At 50.6% G+C, this 20,304-nt stretch overlaps 1 long non-coding RNA gene across 1 annotated transcript; it reads left to right on the top strand.

Annotated features, from left to right (window-relative positions):
- The first annotated feature begins 1,634 nt into the window (after positions 1-1,634).
- LOC309646520 lies at positions 1,635-18,870 on the top strand. The gene is made up of 2 exons (XR_014255417.1): positions 1,635-3,860; positions 16,679-18,870. It is a non-coding gene; the product is annotated as an uncharacterized lncRNA (long non-coding RNA).
- Positions 18,871-20,304: the final 1,434 nt, after the last annotated feature.

The following is a 20,304-nucleotide window of genomic DNA, read 5'->3' on the forward strand; positions in this document are numbered from 1 at the left end:
TCCCTGAAAAGACCATACTTGATTCTCCATGATGAGTTCAGATTTTATGTGAAGTTCAATGGGGAAGCCACTAGTGAGGGGATGGACTTATTCTGACTCACCTTTTAGAAAGATTCCCCCTTGGCTGCTGTGGAAATGGATGAGAAGAGGAGGCAAGGAAGGATGGGGGACACATGAGGGTCCAGGCAGATTTAATGAAGTTGGTCCAAGGTGGACACATTAGAGATAGGACCCCGGCCAGACAGGACCAGTTGCATCATCTACTGAACCCATGGCTCCCAAGCTCCTTGTTCAGGGTCCTGAAATCGCCAGTGAAGGGGAAGTGGGGGGTGTAGAACCAAGGACCCTGCTGAGGCTGGGGCAGGGGCAGGGGAGCCCAGCGGGGGAGTGCTTCCTGGGGCCAGCCCTCTAGGATTTAAGAAGGAAGGACAGGAGTGGGGGCTCGAGTGGGAGCCAGGAGCTGCTCTGGGCCTTGAGGAAGAGCTGCCTTGAGCCGGGATGTCAGGAAGCCCATACATTCCTGCAGCTCCATGCAGCCTGCATCTAGACAAGGGACCATTAAGGCACTAAACCAGCAGCCATAAGCCTCATTTTTTTCTCTCCATCTAATTGTTTCAGTCTGGGGAAGGGGGGACAGCATGGGGCAGGGCAGCGATGTAACTGACCCTCCATCCTCTCCTAATGAGCAGAACCCAGGTGCATCTCAGGCTCCAACAAAGGCCCCTGGTCCTGCCCTGCATCTTTCCCTCTACGCTCCGCCCCTGGAGGACAGGAAGTGGGAGGGTTGGGGGATCTCTGGTTGGTGCAAGAGCCGGGAAGGTCAGGTGTCTTTTCCCAACTGGTCAGTTTTGTGTTTAGGAGGGATTTGCTGTGGGGCACTGGGCAAGTCACTTAATCTCTGTGAGCCTTACTTACCTCATCTGGGAAATGGGATAATACCTGCATCACAGGGCTGGTGTGAGCCCTGAGTGAGGTCACCCAGGTGCTGGGCCTGGCCCTCAGCGGGGGCTCCATGTGGGTGAGCCCCGTCCCTACTGCGGAGAGCTTGGCACTAAGGATGTTCCTAGAATGCAGCCCCTGCACCATTCTCCCTTCAACATCCCCATGTCTGCCTTCGTTCCCCCATCTGGACAGTCAAGGCATCGGGTGGATGGTCACCAAGGCCCTTTTCAGCTTGGACAGTGTGGGGCCCTTTATTTCTTTACCAAGCAAGAGCCTCACAGCCCGAGCGCTAACCACTGCACCCCTGGCCTCAGGAGCCTGTCGGGGGCATTCAGGAGACCGTGAAACCTCCCCTGCTGGGCCCCTACAGCTGCCGGCAGGAGAAGAGAGCCCCGCTGGGTAAGGACCCCCTGTGTCCAGGTCCTGGGCTCACAGGGAGGCCCTCTTCCCGCTGAGGTCACGTGCCTGTCGGCAGGAGGGAGCAGGAACCACGAGGACGCACCCTGGGCCCCCAGGCACCGCTGGGAGCAGGGCGCTCACCTGGAGACCCAGGAGTAGACACGCTGGGTGCCCGCGTGAGTGCTGGGTGGCGGCGGCAGCTCTGGCTCTGCAACCTGTCAGCACCGGGAATAATTAGAATCCTGAAAAAGCCCTCATTATTTCTCCCAGGGCCGATGCACCCTTTGGAAAAAGGGATGTTTCCTGCCAGATTGTCCCCTGAAGATGTGTTTGTCACAGGCTATTGTGTAAATCCGTGTTTGCCCCATTTGAAAAGACGTGATTTAGCCACTTGACTGGCCTTAAGGCTCCTTCTCCAAACCCTCAAAATGCGGCTGTGATTAGGAGCCCAGAGAGGAGCCATGAAGCATGAGAGGGCGAGGCTGGTGAAGTCACCCCCTGGGCTCTGAGCCCCTCCTCCTCGTGCTGCACAGGAGAACCGGAGGGGAGGGGACGGGATCGCGCTGCTCAGGAGCTGGGACACTTTAGGACACAGGTTGGTCCTCAAGGAGAGAACCTGGGATGCCAGACAAAGGCCCAATGTCAGGTTCACTCGTGCCACCACCAGGTTTATTGAGGCCCTACTGTGTGCCAGCCCACATGGGGGTGAGGGTGCAGCAGCGAACAGACGAGGTCCCTGCCCCCAGGATCTGACGTCTGGAGTGGGGAGGCAGGAAGGAACAGGTTAACAATCATAGGCAAGACTATCCCAGGCGGGAAGAGGTGCTGGAAGAAAGTAAACAGGGTGACGTTATAGAGTCTGGCTCTGGCGTGGAGGATGAACTGTGCCCGTCAGATGGGCAGATCAGTGAAGGTCTTTCTGAGAAGGGAATCCAAGATGAGACGTCAGTGAGAGGATGGAGGACAGAGTGGTTAGTTCTGCCTGTGGGAAGGGGCAGGCTCTAGGGAGAAGACATCTGGTCTACTCTTGACGGATGCTTAGAATGGCACCAAGTGGGAGAGAGGAAGAGAATCCAGACACGGAGACAGGAGCAAAGGCCCAGAGCAGTGCAGGTTCACAATATGTTGGGGAAGCATTTATTGTGGCCAGAAGTGGGGCTGGGAGTGTCCTGAGGGCTACACGAGACAGACCTCAAATCTGTGCTAAAGAGATGGGATGCTATCCTGAGGCAAGGGACTCTTCGGACATGTTTATCAGCGAGCGAGTCACACCTCTGAAGAGGATACACTCTGTGGCTTCTAAGGTCCCTTCCGGTTCTAAATCTCCATGAGCCAGAAGGGCAACGAATTTAGTTGAATGAACATTGAATGCTAATAGACTTCAACTCAAATAATCTTGAGTGTCTGGGGTTCCCAGAGACCAGGGCTGGTGGGGGAGACCCGAGCCTCAGTAACCAAGGCTCTCTTGCATGGGGACCTCACACAGGTGGATACACCCGAGGGCAGGGACGCCCACCCTCCTCCCAACAGCCTCTCCACTCAGCTCTACAGCCCAGAAGTGCCAGCAGCACCTGGACCTCCCCCTGCTCCTCACCAGCGCCCTCGGGAGCAGCCCGCAAGGCCAGCCCCAAATAACCGGCCCCGAGCCGGGTCAACCTCCCTCCCCGTCTATTTTAGATCAACCCAGTCGGGCTCCCCTTGGGGAGGAACAGACTCTCATTTCTCTCCCGGGCTCACTAAATTGCTACGACCCTGTGACTGGCCCAGCAGGCAACAGAGGGAAAAGTTTCCCAGAATTTCAGGCCCTCTCATGGAGAAAGTCTGCCTAATAAATAATTGAGAGGTACCTCAGCTTCCTGAGAACAATGCCAAGCAGTGAAGGTGTCCGTCCCAGTTCCCCCAGCAAAGCAGAGCTTCTGAGCACTCCAGCGGAGGTGAGGAAAAGCCTTTACTTACAGATGAGTCAGGAAAGGCAAGAGGGCTGCTGTGGAAAGAGGCTGGAGGAGCCAAAGGAGGGTAGGGGCAGGGAGGGGTCCTGCTTCAGGGAAGGATGCAGCCAAGGTAGTTAGTGATTACGACCATGGGCTCCACACTCAGACCCAGGTAGAAGAGCCATTTACGCAGCATAACGCAGGTCAGAAGCCCAGCTCATCCTTTCTTCCAAATGGCCAGATGCATGGAGACGACAGGGTGGAAGACACCACCAGGCTTACCGTGGCCCAGAGGAAAGAGAGACCTTGCCCTGCCCAGCATCCATTCATCAATCCCTAGAGAAGAGCTCTGATTGGCCTGGCTTGAGCCATGTGCCTATCCCTGCACCAATCACAGTAGCCACTTGGGTTGGGTACTGTGATTGGTCACTTCTGAGTCACATGCTCCTTCCTTTGTTGGGAAGGAGGTGGTTGATTGACAACCAGTCCAGAGCCACAGAGATTGGGGAAGGGGCAAACAAGAAGGAAATGAAAGGCTGTTAGCAGAAGGATGGAGAGAGAAGGGAGTGTTGCTGGGCACTTGACCAGGTATTTAAGTCCTTTCGTGATCTGGCCCCAGGCTACCTGTCCAGCCCCTTCCAGACACACCCCTCCTGCACTCTGTACTCACCTGAATATTTGCAGGGTCCTCATGCCACACTCTCTGTCACCTTACCTCCATGCCTTGCCCGTGTGTTCCCTCTGCCTCTGATTGCTTCCCTTCCACCACCTGCACAGCAAACACTGTCACTTCTTTAAGTCTCAGGTGTCACCTCCTCTGCTAAACCTTCAGTTCTGCCTCCTGACAAACTGTGCTCCGTTCCCACCACACCCTGTAAAACTGTGATAATGCTCATGATGGTGACATTGACTATGAAGACGATGAGGAGGACGAGGAGGATGTGATTTTTTCTGGTTGGTCTGCCTCTGCTCACACTCCAACTCGAGAACAGAGATTTAATCTTATTATCCTCTATTTTCCTCGTGCCTTGCTCATTATTGGGCACGTGGTAGCCATCAGTGGATGTCTTTGGAATGAATCAATTAATGAATTAATTGCAGTTATTGGCAGAACTGGTCTTTTGCATACCTGGGAAGGGCAGCTGCTCTCCATGGGCTGTGGGGTAAGGGGTTTGTGGGAGATATCCTTGTCCCAGATTATATTCCCAGTAGACATGCTGGGAAAGTCTCTTCTCTCTGACCTTGGTTTCCTCATCTGTGAAATGAAGGGCTGGGCTCCTCAACCTTTAGCTCTGGTTCCAGTCCTGTGAGTCATTGAAAGGAGCCTCCTTGGGAAACACAGGGCCAACCTGGGGGCCCCTGGACATCCAGGAGGGCCCAGGGAGACTGACTTTCTGGGCAGCATAGGGCAAGGGGCCAAGATAAGAGAATTTTCCAAGTGCATAAAAGAAATTCTGTGGAACTTACAGTTTTACTAATATTAGAATACTGTCAGATATTTCCAAAACTCAAAAAAAAAAGGAGTTCTGAGTCGTGAATTAGCCTTTGCCTTTTAAAGGGGACATTTAGACATGTCTTTGAAAATACAATAAAATGTCACTAACACAAACTGATCATAATTCCAGGGAGGGAACAAAAAATATTTTGTGAAACCATTTAATATTATAAAAAGGACTGGAAGTGAGGGTATTTACCTTACTAAAATTAGCAAATTGTTTTCAAGCCTCCTATTCACAAATTCTTGGGTTTGGAAAGGACCTCAAGATTCTCTCACTGGTCTCCTCGCTCTCCTCCCACTCATGTTATCTGTACCCAGGTGAGCTCTCAGAAGTAGGGAAAAGTTATAAAGAACCTACTGTGTGCTAGCGACTGAGCTAAACACTTTTAATCCTCGTAATTCTGTTTCTGCTTCTCTGACCTCATCTCCTACTGCTCTCCCCTCCCTCACTCTGCTCCGGCCACACTGGCCTTTCCTCAGGGCCTAGAACATAGCCAGCTAGCGTGCACCTCCAGCCCTTTACACATGCTGTTCCCTCTGCCTGGAGCTCTCTGCCCCCTGATCTCCACATGACTGGATCCTTCTTATTGTTAAGTCCTGAGTCCAAATATCACCTCCCTCAAGAAGCCCTCCCTGATCATCCGATCGCGCATTTCCATCCTCCTGTCCCACAGCATCCCCTGTTCAAGCACATCACCCTCAGTTACTACTTGCATCACCTTCATCATGGTCTGAAGTCAATCTACTTATTGATACACTTGTATATTACCTGCTTCCCCCTCCAGAATGTGAGTTCCTACAGGGTGGAGCCCTTGTCTATCTTTTTCATGGTTGTATTCTCAGTGCCCAGAACAGTGATTGTTACAGAGCTGGGACTCCATAACCGTGTGTTCAGTGAGTGGATGAATGAATGATTGAAGGGTTTCCTTTTCCCCAAACCCTAACCTTGCCCATGGTGCTTTCCAATAAATGCTTATTAAACTAACAAATGGATGTAGGAAGTAGAGTAGACCCAAATAACTCAGAATATATCATGATCCAGGCGTGAGTTTATCTCCACTTCATCAACAAGTTTTCCTGAGTCATTTGAAAGATTGTAAAAGGCATATCTGTCCTATTTTTGAAAGTTCCTTGTTTTCCAGCTATTTGTATTTACAAATTCATCGCCTGAATAGGATTTCAGTGATCACATAGACCATGGCTAATTTAACAGATGAAATAACTGACACTCAGAAAGAGGGACAAGGGTTCAGCAAGATTATATGTGTCAGATGAAGACCCAGGAAAAGAAGCCAGCTCTCTCCATCCTGTCCTTTCCATGTCTAAAACACTCAAGAGGTGCTGTTAGTCACTAAAATTAGCACAACATTTCTGGAGGCACTCTAAGGATAATAATAAAAAAATAATAGTAGTAGCTACAATTTCTTGAGTGTTTTCTTGAGTGGAGAGTGTAGTAAACACTTTACTTTTTCACAACAACCCTAGGAGGGGTGGGTACTGTTATCATCCCCATTTTTCGGATGAGGAGACGGAGGCACAGAGAGAGGAAGTAGTCTGCATACCGTCACATAGAGAATAGATGGTGGAGCCAAGGCTTGACCCAAGGCATTCTGGGAAAGTGCATCAAAAGCATCTGTCTTGACAAATCCACCCCTGGATACTTCTCTTAAGGAAATGATCATGGTCCAGGGAACGATGCATATTTAAAATGAGTGACCCTCTCTGGTGTGCCCTCTTTACATGGACTTCAAGGCTGCCCATGAGGAGAGGGAAGGAGTGAGCCTCACGGCCTATCACTGGGAGAGACCTATGTGAGGAGGGCCAAGACCCTCCCCCTGCAACGCCCCTCCCCCCAAGACAGGGACATGTGGGGGAGATCCTGGCACACTGTCTATCATCTCACTCACCTGGACTCATTTATGGAGACATTAAGACACACTAAACGCTGAGTTCACTGAGATCTCTCCATCCTGCAGTTTCAACTGAAAATTATATCTCTCGCTTTCTTTTTTTCCTTCTCCTACATGTCAAGTGGGTCTTTTCTAGAAGCACTGAATGGAAATAAAGGGGATTAGAGGATAATTTTATCCCATTTAAATGTAACCTGCAGCGAGTGGGAGTAAAGAGACCCACCTGGCAGCCACGTCTCATCCCCCTTCTCCCTCCAGGCTCCTGCCCTCCTGCCCCCACTTCCCACCTCCTCAAAGGCGCCCTGGGAGCTCCTGATACCGGGAGGATTCAGGCCTCCACCGGGGCCCTTGCCAAAGCCTGCCTTCCAGAAGTCCAGTTCCCATATTCACCTCGTGTGAGGCAGGTTGCCAGTGAAAGGCTCTGGTCTTCTGGAAAAGTAAAGGGAGGAATCTCCTGGGGAGAAAGCAGGAGCCCCTCAGGCCTTGGCCTGGGACGACTTTGCCAACACTCCTCTCCGTGAAGCCACAGTCCACAATGAACCTACGCCAGGAGGTCTGATCTGTTGTTTCCTAGATTCCGTTTACCTGCCTGCACGTGCCGTCTTTGCAGCCGAATACCTTGTAGGAGGTGACTCTGCAGCACCGGCCAAGAGGCAAAGCTGAGCGTGGGCAGGTGTGTGGAGGCGGCCTGGGCAGGGGAAATAGTGTAGGCAAAGGCACAGAAGTGTGGAAGGAAGCAAGAAGGAGCTTGAGGTGGAAGGTGATGGATGGGGGCGGGGGATGGAAAAGTAGGGGCAGGCAATGAGTCTGCAGACTTTGCCCAAGGACAGACTTGCAATGCCAGGCTAAGGAGTTTGAAATCTATTCTGGAGACCAAAGATTTTTGTGGCCTGCTTCCTCTGAGGTGGCTCAATGGTTGGGTTGCCAGATTTAACAAATAAAAATGTAAGAACGACGGACTCTTCATTACATTTGAATGTCAGTTAAACAATGAATATTTTTTTAGTATGAGTATAACCCATAAATATTTAGGATATACCTGTTCTGTTTTTAACTGTTCTTTATTCAATAAATACATTTATTGAAATCCAGGTACTGGAGTTAGACTTTTAAAAATAATTTTCCCAGCCATCCCATGAGATACGTACTAGTAATAAATCCATTTTATAGATAACATCTAAGACTTAGAGAAATTATCAATGACACACAACATAAGCACGGCAGCTGGGAATCAATGTCAAGTTAGCTCAGGTCTTCAGAGCTCCTGTTCTTAATAACTCTCTGTTTTCCTACACAGAATGCTTCAATTAATTCTGCTTGAGATATACTTATCGTAAAAAAGAAATCCGTTGTTCATCTGGAATTCACATGTAATTGGATGTCCTGTATTTTATCTGGCAGCCCTGCTTGGGGATGGAGCAACAGGAGGGGAGCTTGAGAGTGGCTAGGCTCAGGCCCTTCCCCACTGCAATCTGAGAAGCTTTGCTGCTGTCAATTTTAAATCTGGAGGAATCCATGTCAGTTTCCCTTTGAAAACAAATGTCTGACTTTTCATAATAATATCATAATGTACATAAAACCTCTGCATAAATTATGTGTAAGAGCCCCTCAGGTAAGTGTCTAGAAAAGGAAGGGGTCGGCACACTTTTCCTAGAAAGGGCCAGATAGTCCATGTTTCAGGCGTGTGGATTGCACAGTCTCTGCTGCAGCTCGTCAGCTCTGCCGGTGGAGCATGAACGCAGCCTTAGGCAGTACAGGAGAGGATGAGTGGGGCCGTGTTCCAATAAAACTTTATTTGCAAAAACAGACTGTGGGGTCAGACGTGGCCCGTGGGCTGTGGTTTGCTGATCCCTGGCCTAGACGGTTGGGCACCCTCAGGGCCAGCTGAAGGAAACTGTGTTCTTTCCCCTGCGATCCATAAAATCTAACTGGGGGCATCAGCATCTCTCTTTCTGCCACTGACTTATAGGGGGATCGAGAAACAGGCTGCCTTTCCTTCCCCAGGTCTCAGGGGGCGGGCCCACGTCTAAGATGAGGTCGTTGGACCCTCAGGATCGTCCCCAAATCGGATTTGATGACCCGGTCCTGCCAGAGAACACCTGTCTCCAAAGTGGTAGATGCCTTTCTCCCTGCCCCCTTTCCCGGAACTCCCCACTGCCTGGCCAACAGGTTGCAAGATAAGACACCGATTTCTTATTCTGTCCACTTCCACCCTTAAAGACTATGGTTTCTGACTTCCAGGGACTCCAGAACCTCTGGCAGCCCTCCACCTCTGCCACCTCCTCAGTCACTTAGCTGGGTGGAATACCCCAGAACAGGAGCACTGATTCAGCCTCCCACCAACTCCCCTCCTGCAAATAAATAGGTGCTAACTCACTGCAAGTTGCCACAGGCCCTCATCACAGGGATCTTGCACATAACCGGAAATATCTTTAACACCCTATTGATGGTTCCCCACCCAACGCCCCCCATTGCTCTGTGACAAAGTTGAAACAGTGAAAGGCATCGATTTTCCAGGTCTGAGCTGTGAGCCCAAGATCAAAGCAGGGAAGAGGTGGGAGGGACACAGTACAAGAGGGTGTGTTTTACAATGAAATTATGGTTATCATTGACCTGGTAGCATTTCTTCTGTGCCACCACGGCAGACAGCTCTCTGAGTAACAGCAGGTTTGTGTTTCATTAGGACACTTTAGTCAAAAGATCAATGATACTCTCAGAACGGCTCTGTCAGTCCACAGGGGCGGACGAGCCTGGTGAGAAGCCTGCAAAGATCCAGCTAAAATTAGGCAGCTGCTGACAGACACTGGATTTGCAATCATAGCGCATCGATTTCCAAAGTGATGCTGAATCCAAGTGAATTTCATCGGCCTCCATGTCGTGTCTTTGTGGAGGGAGGCCTTTCATAATGAAGTGGGTCCCTCTCTGGAGAAATGGAGTTTTTAAAGGCAAGCTTGGGTTTGGCAGAGTGAGAGGGTACGAGAAGGTGGTCAGCAGGTTGGGAGCTCTACATGCTCTTTTAACCCAAAGCTTGGTTGTCAGGCTCTGGGGCTCATAAGGAAAAGCAAAGGGCTGCAGGTGGCAAGAGAGAGCTCAGCTTCTGACCAGCTGAGTGAACTCAGGCATCAACTTTTCTGGCCTCCATTTTCCTCATCTGTAAAATGGTACCTTATTCATTGGTACTATCCAATGGTACCTCATCAGGGGGTTGTTCTGAGAATTCAGTGATTGAATTGGTGCAGAGTGATTGGCAGGGGACCTGGCACAAAGGAAGAGCTCACTATCCAGAGGCTGTCATTGATGCCTCTTACTAAGTAAGCATCCTCAGTCCCACACACTGCACCTTGTATTTTCCTCACCCACCTGGATGTGACCCCTCCAGACCCTCCTGGGTTCTTAGGCTCTTGGTGGCCTGTGGCACTGACTGCACCCCAGCACTCATCCCAGCCTCTCCACTGCTCTGCCAAGTTTCTGATCATTTTGAGGAGCACCACGGTTCGGGGAGAAGAAGATTGAGCTTTGAGCCAGACAAACCTGGATTCCAGTCCCAGCCCAGTCACTTCCAAGCTCTGTGATCACTCTCAACTCGTTTACCTGCTGAATCTCAGACTCTTGGGATAATTATGTCCACAGACCACTGGGATTGAATGGGAGGAAAATCAGCATGGTCACCCTGCTGAAGCTGTAAGCCCCCTGGGGTGGTGTGCAGGGTGGGAGGTGGTATGAAGGGGGAGGTGGGGGCAGAGTCACCACCCTTCACAGCCCCGTGGTGCCTGGGGTAGTCATACGTTCTGCCAAATCTTTTCACATCTCCCCCTTCCAGGTGTGTGATGGTACTGAACTTCCTGTCCCCTGTGGCTCATTGGGACCATGTGACTTGTTCTGGTCAATGAGTTGTGTGAATGAAGTAATGCTTGTCATTCCCCTGCTAAGCATTTAATGGCTAGTGTAAACCCACCAGGGCTCTCTCCATCTCTGGCTTGATAGCTACTTTGTCACCTGGGGTCCGTGAATGGCCCTGATGAGCAGAGCCACCCCACCCAACCCACAAAGGGCAGGTAGGATTAGCAAGAAATAAATATTTGGGGTTTTATATGTGGAATCCAAAAAGATAAAACAACAAAATGTGTGTAACAAATGTACCTAACAAAACAGAAACAGATTCACAGATATAGAGAATAACTAGTGGTTACCAGTGGGGAGAGGGAAGCAGGGAGGGGAAAGATGGAGGTATGGGATTAAGAGACACTCTACTATATGTAAAATAAATAAGCAACAAGGATATATTGAACAGCACAGGGAAATATAACAATTATTTTGTAATAACTTTAAATGGAGTATAATCTATAAAAATACTGAATCACTATGTTGTACACCTGAAACTAATACAATATTATAAATCAACTATACTTCAATTTCAAAATAAATTAAATAAAGAAAGAAACAAATAAATAAAATGTCAGTGACCTAAATATATATATATTTTTTAAGCCACTGGGGACTATTTGTTACTAAGTAAAGCCTCACCTATGCTGACTGATACAGGGTTCCCACAGGCAAGGCCTCAAACTAGGTGTCCTCCATGATTGGCTATTGAATTACATGCACAAGCTGCCCCTCTGATGCTGCTCCAGTAGGGCCAGGGATGGGGGCAGCAGTGACTGGAGGCATTGGTCTAATCATTGAGAAGAAGAAATAGTGATGATCAAGTCCCTCCCCCCACCCCACACTGTGGAGACTGTCAGAGTCCTGGTAAAGGTGGCCCTAAGTGACACAAAGCACCTGGGTTGGCAAGTCAAAGCCAGAGCCCTTTAACCACAGAGGCCATAATTCAGGGCAGAACAGCCACCCAGGCTGCAGCCAGCACAGGAGCTCAGCCCATCCATCCTCAAAACAGCATAGAGCTTCGGGCTCCTGGTTTCTGGCCACCAGAACCGAAGACAAGTTTGTTCTCGCTCCTCTGTTTTCCCCTTACAGAAGTCAGACTCAGAGAACTCCCCCTGCTCAGGAGTTCAGAACAAGGGCTCTGGCGTCAGTTATTGATGCCAGGTGCTGCCTAGCTGTGTGACCTTGGACAAATCCCTTTGCATCTCTGAGTTACATTGTTCTCAGTTGGAAAACAGAGATAACTAAACTGGCCTCTTGGTATTGGGGGGAGTTAGGAGGACTAGAGGAGATCTTTGTAGAGGGCTTAGTATAGGGCCAGCACAGGGAAGTATTCAGTACCTGGGAGTCACAGCTGAATAGATGCCATCTTCTGTGCTCAGGGAGGCCAGGACCAAGGATGTGACAGTCTAGCTTCTTAAATAGTTATTTTATTTATTTTTTTACATGTTGGAATGGTTTAGTAGAAAAGTTCAGAGAATAATGAGTACCACAAAAGAGAGGCAGCCGGTGATACAGCACCACTGTTAAAGCACAGACCTGGGACATGGGAATGACGTCAAACCTTGGCCATGGGAATGCTGTGAGGGCGACATGAGGGGTGACATGCACAGTGCAAGACAAGGGGCTGGCTCACAGCAAGAGCGCACGGACATCAGTTTTGTAGAACTGCAGGTATTAAATCTTACCTATTCTTATCGATGACCTGGAGGGTGACTAGAGGCATAATGAAGTGAGGATGGGAGGGGTTGCAGCGCCCTGTCTTTAAACCTGAGAAGACAGGCATCCATGGGCGGAGCCAAGGCCACTTGCAGCTGTCTCTCTGGCTGTCCTGGAGAGACACACAAATACGTCCTGTCCCATGGGGCTCAGGAGAAAAGCTAAAACAAAAGAGGGTAAGCTGGAACAAAGTGAGAGAGTGGCATGGACATATATACACTACCAAATGTAAAATAGATGGCTAGTGGGAAGCAACCGCATAGCACAGGGAGATCAGCTCGGTGCTTTGTGACCACCTAGAGGTGTGCGATAGGGAGGGTGGGAGGGAGATGCAAGAGGGAGGAGATATGGGGATATTTGTATATGTATAGCTGATTCACTTTGTTATACAGCAGAAACTAACACACCATTGTAAAGCAATTATACTCCAATAAAGATGTTAAAAAAAATAAAATTTAATTTAATTTAATTTTAAAAATAAATAAATAAATAAAATAAAACAAAAGAGCGGGGCTGAAGGGGGCCAGGTTCAGCCTACCACATGGAAGAACTTTCTGAAATCTACAAGTTCTCTGACTGCTGAGCCCAAGCTCCCTGGCTTGGCATCCAAGGCCCCGCAGGATCAGGCCCCCTCTCCAGCATCTTCTCCCAGCCAGCCCTTTGCCTCCAGCCCCGGGGACCCACCTGCAGCTCCCTCCCCTCCCCTGCCTTTGCCCCTGCTGTTCACGCAACTGGAACCCCCTCTCCTTTCATGCCCGCCTGGGGAACAGAGCTCAGCGCTCTCCAGGACCCAGCTCAGAGAGCCCCTCCTCTCCAAGTCCACCTCCCCAGGCACTGGAGGGGTTCCATAAATGCTCCGTGTTATTATTTTTAATCTGTTAGTTCCAGGCTCATATCAAGGCTCTGCCACTTCCTGGCTGTGCATTCTCACATAAGTGACTCAACCCCCCTGAAATGCTACTTCACGGGGATGCTGCGGGGAGAGTCAAGTCCACATGTGAAGCTCTTGGGCCAGGGCTTGGAGACACTGGGGTCCACTGAAAGGAAACCTCTCCACAGCCCCCCAGGGCCTGAGGGGCCTGCAGGGCACGAGGCATTTATTTGCAAGAGAGATGGTTAGTTATTCCAGAAAGGAAGTGGGGGCAGGAAAAAGAAATTCCATCCCTCCCGCCTAACTTTGTAAACGCTATTGATTTGAGGCAGAAGTCCCCACCGTTGCAGGTGCATTGATTGACTGGGCTGGGCTGGGCTTTTGAGGGTAATGTGAGCTGCGTACACAATCAGTTCTGTCCCTGCCCTCCTGGCAGATTGATTATGGATTAAAGGTGCCATAAAGCTTCAACAGCACAGTCAACAGCCAGCCGGTGTTGGGGAGAGGTAGGGTGCCCAGGAGTGGTGGCGCCTGAAGGAAAGATGGTGCTCAGTTTGATGTGCCCCGCCCCCTTTTCCAGGAGGGATGCAGGGGCAGAGGCCAGCGGGACCCACAGAGGAGGGAGCAGCAGTAAAGAAAAGGAACCCCCTGCCCCCGTAGCTCCCATTCTGTACATTACAGTGACTTTTCCGTATTTCAGGAGTGAATTTCCTCTCTCTAGATCTGTTCTTTGAGGCCAAGAAACGGATCTGCTTCCTTGGGACACAGCCTTGTGCCTGGCACATAGTAGGTACATATATGTTTCATAAATAGAGTCTTTGAGCTCCCCCTTGCCTGGAACCTCACACTCCTGGAACATTCAGACTATAAATATCAGAGTTGATGAAGGAGATGCTGAGACCCAGAGAGAGGGAACAACTTTCCCAAAGCTGCACGACAAGCTCTCAGCCCACCCAGGACTGATTCTCAGCGCAGGGCCTCTTCCAGCTCCTGCTCACATCCACTGGGCATGTCTGAGGCTGCAGAACAGTCACTTTACGAGAGTGTAAAGAATTTATTTTCCCCTAAAAATAACTGAAAAATAAATGACTGAAGAAGATACCCAAATGTTTATAAATGTGCTAAAACCACCATATCAGCACATAAACTGCAGAAGCATACAGGGGAAGAAGGCTCCCGCCCGCCAGGCAACAGCAGGCCCATTCAGTGTGCCCTTGATGGCACCAGCTCTATAGGCACCCACTAAAACCCAGTGGGAAATTCTGTGCACAAGGGCAGCCGGACCCCCAGAAAGTGAGTTTCAGATGCCTTCACTATTCCTACTTCACAGCAGCAAGAGCAGAAGATAAAATCTACATTGTCATATAAAAGTACCAACCAACCTAGCATCTTTCACAGAAAATCACAAACTGCTTTTACTTACCTAAGGGGGAAAGCTGGCTACTTCTCATGGAGAATTTGATGGGTTCTGACCAAGAAAAGAAAATGTGGTATAGGACAAGAAGGAGAAAAAGCACATCATTTATTGCAATCCTACTGTGTGTGACACAGAGACGGGCACTTCTAACTCATTTTCTAAATTCACCCACGAGCCATGTGGAGCAGGTATTATTATTCCCAAAGCCCAGCTCTGCAAATATCTGCTGACATCAAACACCCGCTGTTGGACCTGTTCAATTCACCTGATGGCAGAACAGAGCCGCTCTACCCAGTGGCATCCATCAGCCAAGCATGACAGTGTCTGTTTCAGCAGCTACCTGCTTTCTCAGCTCTGTATCCCGGCATCTGGGGGCAGGCACTGAGGTTTCTCTCTCTCTCACTCAGTCTGGACATCTCATCTCTGCCTCTCACCCTGGCCCTCCTTCACCTCTATGCCCTCCTTTCTCTCCCCCTTCCCTCACTCCCTTCCATGCCGATGTTTATTTTCAGAACCTCAAAATCCTTCCCAAGCCTCTGACATTTACTCTTTAGAATTAGAAAAGTTTCCAATTCTCTTTCCCAGAGCAAAACTGGTGGATAAGGTTTCCCCAGGGATCTTACCTGCCCTTCTGGAGATGAAGTCCTGGAGACAGAGCTGGCTTATGTCAGCCCAGCACCGATTGTGTTAACCAGCAGTTATTAGGCACCCACTGTGCACCAAGCCCTGCTCGTGGACATTCAATCCATTCAATCCATTTAAGAAGCCTGTGGGGTTGGCATTACCATCTGCACGTGCAGGATGAATGAACTGAGGCTTAGAGCAATTAAATAACAAGTCTAAGGGGCAGGGAGAGGAGGGAGGAGGAAGGGGAAGAAGAGGGGGAGGAGGAGTAACAGATCACAAGAATGAGCAGGTGGTGAGGGTTTTACACACACTAACTCATTTATCCTCATAACAATGGCATGAGATACATATTATCATTATCTCCAGTTTATAGATGAAGAAACTGAGGTGCTAAGAAATTAAGTAACTCATTCAGAACCAAGATTTTAACCAGGGTAGCCCGGCTTCAAAGTTGGGGTCTTAACCACTGCACTGCACAGCCTCCCTGCAGGACTGTTAATGGGTTCAATCAAGGTCAGCCTCACCTGCAAAGTTGAGTGGCTTCCTTTGGTAGGAGAGGAAGAACCCTGGAATGTTCCTAAGCAGGGAGGGGGCTGGCACGGTCAGGGCTGTGCCTGAGACAGAGCACATGGCAACTGGGTGACGGTAGGTCTGGGGCAGGGCGGGGGGCAGGACTGGGCAGTGTCCAGACAGGGCCAGTGAAGACCTGATGCAGGCAGGGCAGTGCGGAATTGGGGGGGGGGCTCTGAGATGCCTATTCATCTTCCCTTGGCCATTTGCCTTTGTGCCTGCAAGCATGGGGTGGGGCCTTGTTGATGATACACAGCCTGGTTCTGAAAGTGTGCCTGCCTGGCTAGGCGTCCTTTCACAGCGCTCCTTGCCTCCCAAAGGAAGCAGCCAGTGCCAGACTCTGCAAACCCTCCCCGTTGTTGGGCCACAGGAACAGGCCTGGCTACAGGGAGGGCATCCCAGCCAGCTCTGCTCAGGATGGATGAAAGCACCTCAGCTGCAGCCCTGCCACAATGTTCCCCTTCCAAAGGGAAGACCAGGGATTCCCTGGGGATCCAGCAGGAGTCAGGGACACAGCCTGTCTCCATTGGGTTGTGTTCTGGACATTTGGCAGAAAAGCTGGTTGACTCCAGGTGAGATGCATGGAACCATTCCTCACAGGGTAACTGACTTTGTCAGAGAAGGAAATAGGCAAGGAAACAAACCACCCATCGCCTGCTTTTCTGTTTGACGGATGGAGGGAAGCAGAGAGCAGAGCCGGCTCTGGAGAGGGCAGAGGTTATTCTTCTCCACGGACAGTGTGGAAGGCAGCAGCGCACTGGCATCCTTCCTCATTGTCATCCACTGGGGAACACCGGGGAGGCTCTGATTTGCTAAGACCAATAAGGACCATCAGACCAATGATACCCCTTTCCTCGGCTCCCAAATGGCCCACTTAGCTGTGCTGCTGGACCCAGCTGTCTTTCTTTTCAGGCCTTACCTCAACTCTAAACCCATCATCAAAGGAATGAAAAATAAACCACCCCGGCACCCGAGATCTCCATTCCACGGTCCCAGGAGTCCCGACCAGTCCTCTGGGCACAGCCAAATCAAAGCACTTTGTTTGTTGATTTTTCCATTCATTCATGACCATTAATTGAGTATCTGCTGTGTCCTGGGCTCCGTCTGTTGGTGTAAGGGGTGCAGAAGTGAACAAGACAGGCACGACTGCCCCTGCCTGTTGAGGATACAGATGTTATACAAGTAAAAACTGTCCCCCACTATAAACTTCCCGCATGTGCTCTTGCTGGGCCCTTTGACTAATTCATCCAGCTATTGATCCATCACCTACGTCTGTAACTCTGGACACAGGACTGCAATTGGGAAAACTGAGGCCAGGGCCAGAACAGAGATACTGTCCAAGTCCTGGATCCCCATATCTCAGCGATGGCGCCACCATCCCCAGGCCTGAAACCTACACACCATCCTTTATCCCTCCCTTTCCCTCACCCTCCCTCGAAATTGATCACCAAGGCCTGTTGACTCTAAATCCTGAATTCCCCTAAAAGTCACTCCCAGGCCCTCTGCCTCAGTTCTGCCCCTGCTCTTTCTCCCAGTGCACTGGGCCAGCTTCCCTCTCGGTCTTGCTGCCTTCCATCTTTCCTTCTCCAATCCAGCCCCACGCTGGGAGCCAGAGGGCCCTTTCAAATGCACAAGTGTGACCATGTGGTCACATGGTCCTTCTACTCAAAAGCATTCAATAGCCACCCAGCAGGGACTCAACATGCTTCCCAAAGTCCCCCACATGGCACCGAGCCTCCCCAGGACCCAGCTCCCATTCACCTCTCTGCCTTGGGGTCTCCTATCTCCCCATCACAGGATATACCCTAACCACACAAACTACTGGAGGTCCCCAGGGCTCAGCTTCTCTCCCCTGGGCCTCTGCACATGCTGTCTCCTCTGCCTGGTGCACCTTGCCCCTTCCCACTGGTCACTTACTTTTTCAAGGCCGTGCACAGGCATCACCTCCTCTGGGTTAAATCTGCCGCATGTTCTCAGAGCTCTGACACTGCCAGCCAGCAGGCAGCTTTCCTCCATGCGGTGATTTAGGGCCCAGGCTCCTTCCATCTCATGGCTCTGCCTTCCTCCAAGGCCTCAAACTGCTCTGCTTCCAGCTTGCAGAGGGGAAAGAGAGAGTGGAGAAGACACACCCGCTTCTTAATCACCTCAGCCAGAAGTGACAATCACATCACTTCTTCCAACTCCCTGGTGAGAGCTGATCATATAGCTCCACCTACATGCAGGGGGTGCTGGGAAAGGTAGTCCCAGGCAGCCCCTTCCCAGCAATGTCTCTACACAGCCCCTCACATGCATTGCCACCTTGTCGTCATCTCTGTATTAGTTTACTAGGGCTGTTGTAACAAGATACAACAAACTGGGTGGCTTAGAGCAACAGAAATTTACTTCTCACAGTTCTGGAGGCCAGAACTCTGTATCAAGGTGTCAGCAGGGCCATGCTGCCTCGGAAGGCTCTGGAGAAGGACCTGTTCCTGAGGTCTCCGCAGGCTCAGGCATTCCTTGGCTCATGGCCATCTTCTCCCTGTGCCTCCTGACATCGTCTCCTTCTGTGTCTGTCTCTGTGTCCAGATTTCCCCTTTTTATAAGGACACCAGTCATATTGGACAAGGGCCCACCCTAACGATCTCATTTTAACTTGATTACCTCTGGCAAGATCCAATTTCCAAGTAAGGTTACATTCTGAGGAATTGAGGGTAGGACTCACATGTATCTTTTTGGAGAAACACAATTCAACTTACAGCAATCATCAGCTCGCTTCATCTGCAACACCTGGGCCATTTTTACCACCATCATCAGCTACATCTGGGGGCCTACAGGAGGGTGGAGTAGGTTGTTAAGAGGCTTTGAGGCAGACAGAAGTGGATTCAAGCCCTTCTTTCCAAGGGAGCAACGATCAGGAGGAGACCAGCCCACTGAGGGGCGGGGAGGAGGAGCAGGAAGGTGCTGGGAATGGACCGCTCAAAACGGCAACCCAGCTGGTCTTTAATGCTGCAGATTCTGAAATGTGATGCACAAAAAGAAAACAGACTCAATTGAAATGGAAATGCGTTATGATGGGTAAGAGGGGGAGAAAATGGAAACTGTACTTCCTTTCAAGAAATGTTTTATGTCACTCCTGAAAGGAGATCTCCTAATAAAAGCAGCCCTGATGCTAATTGAGACAATAGAGATGAGAGAGCATGGAGCCCCCGTGGAAAGATGCCAACAGTAACTGCGGTCACAGTAAAGCTTGTCCGCTCTGGACACAGCCCAGAGAAGAGGGTCTGGCGCTGATGATGGGGAGCCTGGAAGGAGCTGGGGGCCCCACTGGCACTGACTTGCCGAGTGACCCTGGGGAGGTCACGTAAGGACTCCTCCCTCCCCAGCCACCTCCAGCAGCCACAGTGGCCTCCAACCTCCTTCCTGGGTCAGAAGGTCAAAGGCCATGGGCAGGCCAAGTACTATGCAGGGGAAGAAGAGGCTCTGGGTTTAGCTACACCGCGGGAGCCTGGGAGGCATTCAGATACTCCATCTGCACAGGCGTTAGTTACAGGTTCACCACTTCCCTGCAGGAGCCGGGCCAGAGGGGGGCTCCAGGGCCCAGTGCCCACCCCTGACCTTGCCACCTGGCAGGCAGCTTTCCTTCCTCCTGGGCAGAGGTTAAGGGCCCAGGGATGAGGGCAGCCCCCTCCTGCCTCTCAGGAGCTGACCATCCCTGTGCAGGACAGACGGTGGCAAGTCTGTGGGGTCGTTCAGAGGTGGATTGGGGGAAGGTGAGGACAGGAGACTCACAGCCCTGCAGGAATCACCCTGGGCTATTTCTTCACGTAGGGCAGCCCATCTAACCCTCATAGCAAACCACAATGACCCCATTTTGCAGATGAGGAAACTGAGGTCGGAGGGATGTGCCCGAGTCACACAGCAGGAGAGTGGTAGAGCTGGGGCTTGAACCCAGGCCTTCTGACTCCAGAGCTGGTGCCTTGCTCAGCCTCACACTGAAGCTCTTTACAAGTGGGCATCTCCCCTCTAGCCCCTGTGCCCCGTCATTCATCTCTATGTCCCTGTTGTGTTGATTTCCATACCCCAGCCTAAGGAACACCTTCATCAGCCTCCTCTGGGAAGCTCATTAAAGATGCAGGTTCCTGGACCCCATCCACAGCTGCTGCATCAGCATCTCTGGTGCTAGGGGTCCTGAATCTGCAGTTTTTTAAAAACTTCCCTGGGGAGTTATGTCCAAGGAGTACTGCCCCAAGCCCTAAGTGCCACTCTCTCTGTGTCTTCAGGCCTGGGGAGCAGACACCGTGCTAAATGCTTTACATCTAGTGATTCAGCCAAACCTCACTGCAACCTATGAGGTCTCCACCATTATGTCCCCATTCTATGTCCCTAGAGAGTTTAACTCAGTGCCTGGCATATAGTTGTCACTCAAAACACACCTGTTGACGAACTCGCTTCATATATGTGAACTCATTTAAGGCCCAACAGAAGTATGAAGTGGATTTAGTTCCCATTTTACAGAAAGGGAGACTGAGGCTTAGAGAGGTTAAGTGATTGGAAGAGAC

The sequence above is a fragment of the Balaenoptera physalus genome (assembly GCF_965194825.1).
Source record: "Balaenoptera physalus genome assembly, chromosome: 1".
In the NCBI taxonomy this organism is placed as follows: Eukaryota; Metazoa; Chordata; class Mammalia; order Artiodactyla; family Balaenopteridae; genus Balaenoptera; species Balaenoptera physalus.